General features: G+C 37.6%; 1 long non-coding RNA gene across 1 annotated transcript; it reads right to left on the reverse strand.

Moving 5' to 3' along the window:
* Positions 1-1,115: 1,115 nt before the first annotated feature.
* Positions 1,116-2,810, reverse strand: LOC135098779 (uncharacterized). Its single transcript, XR_010267348.1, has 2 exons — positions 2,669-2,810; positions 1,116-2,109 (listed from the first exon to the last, which is right to left on the reverse strand). It is a non-coding gene; the product is annotated as an uncharacterized LOC135098779 (long non-coding RNA).
* Positions 2,811-9,733: the final 6,923 nt, after the last annotated feature.

The raw sequence follows: 9,733 nt of genomic DNA on the forward strand, positions 1-9,733 counted from the left end.
GTTTTTGGGGTGTTTTTGCGGTGTTTGAAGGGGACTGAGTGTTGAAAGGGTAAAGGAAAATGAATAAGTGTGTTTGGGTGTGTTTAGGAGTGTTTTGTGTGTGTTTGGAAGTGTTTTTGGGATATTTTTGGGGTGTTTGAAGGGGACTGAGCATTTAAAGGGTAAAGGAAAATGAATAAGTGTGTTTGGGTGAGTTTTGGACTGTTTTGGTGTTTATGGGGTGTTTTGGTGTGTTTTGCGGTGTTTTGTGGTGTTTGGAGGTGAATAACAGTGTTTTTTGGGTGTTTTAGTGTGTGTGTGTGTGTGTGTGTGTGTCAACATCATACCCCAAAGATTTCAAAATACACACACATACACCCATGCACACAGAAAAATTAAATATATATACATCAAGTGTAATAATAATAATAATAATTATAATAATAATAATAATAATAATAATAATAATAATAATAATAATAATAATAATAATAATAATAATAGTAGAATATAACAAGCTACTATTGGGGATTTATTTAATAGTAGTAGTAGTAGTAGTAGTAGTAGTAGTAGTAGTAGTAGTAGTAGTAGTAGTAGTAGTAGTAGTAGTAGTTCTACATAACAATACTAATATACTGAGAGAGAGAGAGAGAGAGAGAGAGAGAGAGAGAGAGAGAGAGAGAGAGAGAGAGAGAGAGAGAGAGAGAGAGAGAGAGAGAGAGAGAGAGAAATTAAGTAAAAACAAACAAACAAACAAACAAACAAACAAACAACAACAACAACAACAACAACAACAACAACAACAACAACAACAACCTAACCTAACCAAACCCCAACCATTTAAAAACGCCCCCAACCTGACCAGACCCAACCCGACCCGACCCGATCCAACCTGACTTGACCCCAGTACCTTGCGCTGTGAAGGGGGGAAGAGTGAGTTGCTGGGCTCAGAGGCAACCCCCCCACTGGCGGGTTGTGCCTCTCTTTGTTATCAACCTGGGGGGGAGAGGGGGGTAGGGGGCAAGGGGGATAGGGGGCAAAGGGGTAGGGGGGGTGTATGTTAGCTTGGGTTAGGTTGGATTACAGGAATTATTACTGTTATTATTGTTATTTTTGTTATCATGGTGTGTGCGAGAGAGAGAGAGAGAGAGAGAGAGAGAGAGAGAGAGAGAGAGAGAGAGAGAGAGAGAGAGAGAGAGAGAGAGAGAGAGAATTTTAAGTAAGTTTTCTCAATATCTACCTTCCCTCCCTCCCTTCCTCTCTCCCTCCTCCTTCTCCTCCTCTTTTAACCTCACACACACACACACACACACACACACACACACACACACACACACACACACACACACACACACACACAGAGCTCCCACAAAAAAAAAAAAAAAAATAAATAAATAAAATAAACAAAACAAATAAATAAAAATAAAATAATTAAATAAATAAAAAAAAAAAAACACCTATCAACTCAAACTAAAAAAAAAACCCTATCCACTTGGAAACTCCCACCCAAACACCCTTAAACACTAAAAAACACCTTAAAATATACAAAACACCCCAGAAAAATATTCCAAAAACACCCAAGAACACCCTTGAACACCCCAAAAACACACCAAACACCCCAAAAATATTGAAAAACACTCCAAAACAAACCAAAACACACCCAAAAACACCCCAAAAACACCCAAAAACACCCCACATACCCAAAAACACCCCAAAACACCCCAAAACATCCAAAACACACCAAAACACCCCAAACACACCCAAAAAGCACCAAAAACAAACCAAAAACACCCCAAAACGCACACATTCACCCCAAAGCACCCCATAGACAGTACATACCCCAACCTCCTGCATCTGACGCACTGTGACGTTCATGTAATTCATCTGCGCGTAAGTATTTTCGAGGTACGCCATGACGGGGGCCAGGGGGGTGAGAAATATGAGCGTTTACAACGATACACGCAAAAACGAAGGTAGCAGTTTGAAAATGGGAAGGATATCTTGCTGCGTCACATGAATGTACAGATTCCAAGTGGACAACAGGGTAATTAGCAGCAGGATGAAGAAAACGGTGAGTAGGAAATTGATCTTGTCTGGGTTGTCTGTTAGGTTGGCGAGGAATCCTGCTTCCTGGGAGAGAGAGGGAGAGAGAGGGAGGGAGACATTGAGGGGTTTTTAGAGAGATGGGTAAATGTGTGTGTGTGTGTGTGTGTGTAGGGTGGTTTTTTTGTGTTTTTTTGTGTTTTGGGGTGTTTTTGTGTGTTTTGGATGTTTTAGAGTGCTTTTTGGGGTACTTTTCAGTGTTTTTTGTGTGTTTTTCAGTTTTTGTGTGTTTTTGAGTGTTAGTGGGGTATTTTTGAGTGTTTTTGTGGGTGTTTTGTGAGTTTTTGTGGGTTTTGTGTGTTTTTGTGGGTTTTTGAGTGTCTTTTTTGTGTTTTTTGTGTGTTTTTGGACATCTTGGGATGTTTTATGAGATGTTTTGGGGTGACAAAATGTGTTTCTGGGTAATTTGGGTGTTTTGGGGTGTTACTGTTTGTATGTGGCTGTCTGGGTGTGTTAGTATGTGTTTCTTGGTGTTTCTTGTGTGTTTTTGGATGGTAAAGTGTGTTTAAGTATCATTTGAGTGCATTTTGAGTTTATTTCAGCCTTTAACATATAGTTCAACAAACAAACACACACACGCACTCACCTCCTCCTTGCCATCCACCAGCACCACCATCTCCTCGGACAGGGAATGATTAGCACTCGTCATGTTCCTCGTCCCCACCACATCGGAGTCATTGATGCTCTTCAGGTAATCTTGATGGTACTCCACCGCCAGCAGAATGTCGGTGTACACGTCTAGGTAGTAAAAAACCGACGGAAGCAGAAAACAAGAGAGAAAGAACCAAAAATTCCAGCAGTGGCGTTGTGCTCTCGTCGACTCGTACATGGCCTGCAGCTGAGCGCGGGCCTTCGAACTGGCCTCTGTCGTTCCCAGTTGCACGCGAAGACACATCTCCGCGCTAGGCTTGGTTGAGTGCAGGAGCTTCTCGCACTCCAGCACGCACACCACTGCGTTGTCGTACTGCCCCAAGTTGTTCCGTTCGGTGTAAAATTGCAGGAGTGTTTCGCCGTTTGTCGCCTTGCAATGCACCTTGCGGACCAGGCTGTACTCGAGGAACCGCTGCACAATGTCGTACCTGTGGGGTTGCTTTGGTTAGGTTAGGTTTGGTTTGGTTCAGTTTGGGGTGTTTTTTGGTGTTTTTTTTTTTGGTGTTTTTTGTTGAATTAAAGTCTTTTTGGGTTTAAAAGTGTTTCTGGGTGTTTTGAAGTGTTTTTTGCTGAGTTGAAACGTTTTTGGGTGTTTTGGGGTTTTAAAAGTGCGTTTTTGTGTGTTTTTTGGGTGTTTTTGTTGAGTTGGTGTTTTTGTTTGGATGTGGAGTTTTAAAGATGTTTTTTTTGTTGTTTTTGTTAAGTTAAAGTGTTTTGGGGTGTTTTTTGGGGTTTTGAAGGGTGTTTTTGGGTGTTTTTGTTAAGTTGAAGTGTTTATGGTTATTTTTTAGGGTGTTTTAGGGAGTTTTGGTTAAATTAAAGTGTTTATGGGTGTTTTTGGGTTTTTTTGTGGTTTTAAAGTGTTTTTGTGTGTTTTTGTTAAGTTGAAGTGCTCATGGTTATTTTTTTGGGGGGTTTTAAAGGGTGTTTTTGGGTGTTGTTGGAGTTTTTGTTAAGTTAAAGTGTTTATGAGTGGTTTTTGTGGTTTTAAGGGGTGTTTTGGGGTTTTTTTGTTAAGATAAAGTGTTTATGAGTGGTTTTTGTGGTTTTAAAGGGTGTTTTTGGGTGTTTTTGTTAAGATAAAGTGTTTATGAGTGGTTTTTGCAGTTTTAAAGGGTGTTTTTGGTGTTTTTTTTTGGTTTTTAAAGGGTGTTTTTTTTTGTGTGTGTTTTTGATAAGTGCAAGAGTATTATGTGTTGTTCTGTAGTGATCCTAATCTTCCTTCTCCTCCTCTTTTACAAACCCTAAGCCTCCACCTCCTCCCTCACTCTTCTTCTTCTTCCTCCTCCTCCACCTCCTCCTCTTCCTCCTTCTGTACAAATTCTAAATCTCTTTCTCCTCCTGTTATAAGCTCTAAACCTCCACTCCTCCTCCTCCTCCTCTTCCTGTACAAATTCTAAATCTCTTTCTCCTCCTCTTATAAGGTCGAGACCTCCACTCCTCCTCCCTCACTCACTCACTCACTCACTCACTCACTCCTCCTCCTCCCTCACCTGCTGGCATTGATGGCGTAGTAAACAGGCGTATAACCGATCTTATTGCAGCGGTTAATATCAACGTTCCGCTCCTCCTCCAGCTAGGACGTCATCAGGAGCATATCAATTACCGTCACATTTCCGTTCTTGGCCGCCATGTGCAGAGCTGACCCCCCCGCGGTTATCGACGAGGTTCAGACGTGTGCCAGCATTAATCAGCTGTTGAACGCAGGCCAGCTGGTTGTTCCGGATCGCGACAAACAGCGGGGTTTCACCTTGGTTGTTGCGTACGTCTGGTGATACCTTGAGGTTGTGAGGTTAGGTTAGTTTGGGTTGTGTAGGGGTAATAACACTCCAAAACATCCCAAAACACCCTTAAATATCCCTAAAACATACCAAAAACATCCCAAAACACCCTTAAATATCCCCAAAACATACCAAAAACATCCCAAAAGACCCTTAAATATACCCAAAACATACCAAAAACATCCCAAAACACCCTTAAATATCCCCAAAACATACCAAAAACATCCCAAAACACCCTTAAATATCCCCAAAACATACCAAAAACATCCAAAAACACCCTTAAATATCCCTAAAACATACCAAAAAACATCCCAAAACACCCTTAAATATACCTAAAACATACCAAAACACCTTAAATATCCCTAAAATATACAAAACATCCCAAAACACCCTTAAATATCCCCAAAACATACCAAAAACATCCCAAAACACCCTTAAATATCCCAAAAACATACCAAAAACATCCCAAAACACCCTTAAATATCCCTAAAACATACCAAAAACATCCCAAAACACCCTTAAATATCCCTAAAACATACCAAAACACCTTAAATATCCCTAAAATATACAAAACATCCCAAAACACCTTTAAATATCCCCAAAACATACCAAAAACATCCCAAAACACCCTTAAATATCCCAAAAACATACCAAAAACATCCCAAAACACCCTTAAATATCCTAAAAACATACCAAAAACATCCCAACACACCCTTAAATATCCCCAAAACATACCAAAAACATCCCAAACACCCTTAAATATCCCTAAAACATACCAAAAACATCCCAAAACACCCTTGAATATCCCTAAAACATACCAAAAACATCCCAAAACATCCTTAAATATCCCCAAAACATACCAAAAACATCCCAAAACACCCTTAAACACCCAAAAACAACCTTAAACACCCCAAAACACCCTTTAACACTCCAATAACATCCCAAAACACCTTTAAATATCCCCAAAACATACCAAAAACATCCCAAAACATCCTTACACACCCAAAAACAACCTTAAACACTCCAAAACACCCTTTAACACTCCAAAACACACCCCAAACACTGCAAAACACATTCAAAACACACCAAAACACTCCTAAAGCACCCTTAAACACCCAAAACTATCCGCAAACCACTGCAAACATCCAAAAAACACTTTTAACCATCCCCAAAACACCCAAAACTACCCCAAAAAACACTGCAAACACTCCAAAAACACCCAAAACCCCAAAAAACACACCAAATTTCCCTAAACATCCAAAAAACACCCCAAAAAAAACACACTAACCTCCGCAACACACCCCAAACACTACAAACACCCCCAAAAACACCCCAAAAAGCCCCTAAGCACACCTTCAGGGACAGAAGCCGATGCATCATGTTCGGGTAGCCTTGCTGGGCAGCCAGGTGGAGCAGGGTGAAGCCATCTGACCTGGCCGCGTCAAGAGAACACACGGCAGTTTCTTCAATGACCCGAACTATGCAGAGACCAACCTCCTCACGAGATATTATCCTCCAGTCCTTGTCTGTTGGGTTAGGTTAGGTTAGGTTAGGTTAGGTTACGTTAGATTGGGTTGGGTTAGGTTAGGTTAGGTTAGGTTAAGCTAGGTTACGTTAGGTTAGGTTAGATTAGGTTAGGTTAGGTTAGGTTAAGGTAGGTTAGGTTAGGTTGGGTTAGGTTAGGTTAGGTTAAGTTACGTTATGTTAGATTGGGTTAGGTTAGGTTAGGTTAGGTTAGGTTAAGCTAGGTTAGGTTAGGTTAGGTTAGGTTAAGCTAGGTTAGGTTAGGTTAGGTTAGGTTAGGTTAGGTTAAGCTAGGTTAGGTTAGGCTAGGTTAGGTTAGGTTAAGCTAGGTTAGGTTAGGTTAGATTAGGTTAGGTTAGGTTAGGTTGGGTTAGGTTAGGTTAGGTTAGGTTGGGTTAGGTTAGGTTAGGTTAGGTTAGATTGGGTTAGGTTGGGTTAGGTTAGGTTAGGTTAGATTGGGTTAGGTTAGGTTAGGTTAGGTTAGGTTACGTTAGGTTAGGTTAGGTTAGGTTGGGTTACGTTAGGTTAGGTTAGGTTGGGTTAGGTTAGGTTAGATTAGGTTAGGTTAGATTGGGTTAGGTTAGGTTAGGTTAAGCTAGATTAGGTTAGGTTAGATTGGGTTAGGTTAGGTTAGGTTAGGGGGTGTCTCTCTCTCTCTCTCTCTCTCTCTCTCTCTCTCTCTCTCTCTCTCTCTCTCTCTGCTGCAATCACTATTACATGCTTTATGTATATTTAATACTATCAACATCATCATCATCACATCATTTAATCCCCTTGTTTATTCTTATAGGACTGGACACCATGTGTTTCAAACAAAAAGATTGCCCTTCTTTGAGTGAGAGTAGGTTCAATTTTGGGATAACCTTCTCCTAAAAGAGGTTGTTGACCAAAGTTATAGAAATTCCCACCCTCAAGGTTGAATGCACCATGTAATACAATTCCATTGCATGGTTGCATCTCATAGTGTGTGGTGGGATCACTATATCCCTATACCAGGCATATTTAACACATGTATGCTAAACTTCTTTTTTTTTTTTCACTTGTGAGGTCATTGCCTCCTTCACTCTAATCTTACAGCTAATAGATAAGGGTTAAAGGTGAAAAATGAGCAGATAAGTCACACAGGGGAAAATCTGCTATTATACAAATCCTTGAATTATGAAGTCACAAATAAAAGAAGAGCAGATTATTGTTTTCACGATAGACATCACTTAAGTACTGTACATCATTTTTAAATTTTCTATGGAGGCATTTTTATTTATGTACTGGAAAATTATGACCATCAACAACTGTTTCTTGTATAATTATGCAATAATGTTGACAGATATTTTGTACATTTTTTTGTGTATGTGTCGTCATTTCCAGGTACCTGGAATATTGGTTATTAATGCTATGTTCATCTAAAACTAACGTGGGCTCCTTTCTTCTCTTTACACGCATGACATGCACAGTAACCAATTGTACGTATACAATTAAATTATTCACTGCACTTGCATGATATGCTTGTCTTAGTAGTGATACTATTGAACAATATGAAGTGTTACAGCCAAAAGATTTTCTCATTAGATAATATATATATATATATATATATATATATATATATATATATATATATATATATATATATATATATATATATATATATATATATATATATATATATATATATATATATTTTTTTTTTTTTTTGCAATTTTCATTACTAAAGTAGTATAAAAAATAATTCAACTCTATGAATTTAGTGATAGATTTGCATTCTTGTTAGATCTGAGCAATTATCCTGCTTGTCGTATATCTAATACAAGTGCACTTGCTGTATTAGTTATATGTCTTTATTTTTCCTCAAGTACTGTTATAGTCCTAACACACTGCAAATAATATTCTTTTATATATGATAATCTGTTTTTTGTACAAGTCCTTTAAGTTTTAAAATGAGGTATCACATATTCATTCAGATACTGAAAAAGGTTGAGTACCTTAGTTAATGTTGCTTAATTTTTGTATAATTTGACTTTTTTGCAATATACAAAGTGGATGACATGCTTATGATGTATGCAGAGGAAATAATACCAAACAAATAAATTATGAAGTAGGTATATACAGTGTTAAATACTAATCATCACATTTTTATAGTATATCTATGGTCTGAATATATATATATATATATATATATATATATATATATATATATATATATATATATATATATATATATATATATATATATATATATATATATATATATATATATATATATATATATATGATTTGCATAAGTTATAAAGAAAATACATATTTTTCTGAGAGGGGTGTCAGTAAACAAACAAAATAGCTTAATGAAACCAATGGAATCATCATATCTGTCTACATCAAACAGACCCTCATAATGCTCCGTCCATTTATTAACTACAAGAAAAAAAAGAATCAGTTTCTTGCTCCATCTCTCATTGTTATTTTCCTATCTAATTCTCTTCATTGATTCTTCTTTTCAGCTACATCAATACTTCTTTGATTCCATCCCTTACGTTTTTTCTCTATCCTACTACCCATTCTTTTCATACAACAAACCTGTTTTTGCATATCCAATCACAATACATTTAAATAACAAAATATTACTATTCTTCTTCTACATACATTACCAAGACCTCACTCTTTCTCTGCATCCCATACACCTTTAAACTTTTCTCTTTTGTCAAATCCACTCACTTTCAAAACTTACCTGTCACACTCAACTAGCTTCCTCCCTCATACCTACTCACAGCATTCCTCTCCATCAAGGAGTGGTCAGGCTTACCTCCACCCTTCCCTCCCAAGAGTCCAATTCAACAATCTTAGTATTATCTTCTGGATGCAACCACATGTCTTTTCATCACTGTTGACAACCTTTTCACTCTCTTGGTTCATTTAAGTATAACACTTATAAATATCTTTCTTTTTAAACAAACTATTTTCAGTTACCAAATTTTGCTCACTCCACAATTTCATCATTTTCTCTTTTTTTTTTCCTACCAAGCATACCTTCTTGTATTGCATTCCAAACAATACCATTCAGATCTCCCAACAATAATGCATTTATATTCGCTCCAAAACTATGCAGATGGTCATTATGTCAGAGATTTCCCCTCATCATTTCTTACTACTAGGCCCATATGCACTCACAAGCACTCACACTTCTCATTTTTATTTTAACTTATATCAGTTTCAATTAAATCTCTTTGCAATCTCACACACCTTGTTACACATCTTTTTGCTCACCATGATAATAAAAAATATTAATATTAATTCTTTGTTGGATCACTGTTATGTTATGATGGAACCACTTTAGACATGGATGTATATACATATTACTTACTACCTTGGAGCATGTCTATGAAGGCTGATTCATTAACACTTATTAGATTTGTAAATTGATCCTTTTGTAGTGCAAACTTCTTCCTTGCCTCTTTTCAACAGACTTTGTCTGTTTTCTTAGCTAAGGCCAGTAATTTCCTTTTCCCTATGGGAGTGTGATGAAAGTTTATGGCTGATTATTTCAGCTAACATGATGCAATACAGATGATCAAAATTGTAAGTGTTGTAGCAGTGCCAGCACAGCACACCACAAGTGCAGTACTATTTACAATTATTATGTAAACATCTATTAATTTATGCATGATGCTGATTTTGCCTTGCACTTTGCTAGATGCCAGCCGATA

Source organism: Scylla paramamosain, unplaced genomic scaffold (assembly GCF_035594125.1).
Source record: "Scylla paramamosain isolate STU-SP2022 unplaced genomic scaffold, ASM3559412v1 Contig80, whole genome shotgun sequence".
Lineage (NCBI taxonomy): Eukaryota > Metazoa > Arthropoda > Malacostraca > Decapoda > Portunidae > Scylla > Scylla paramamosain.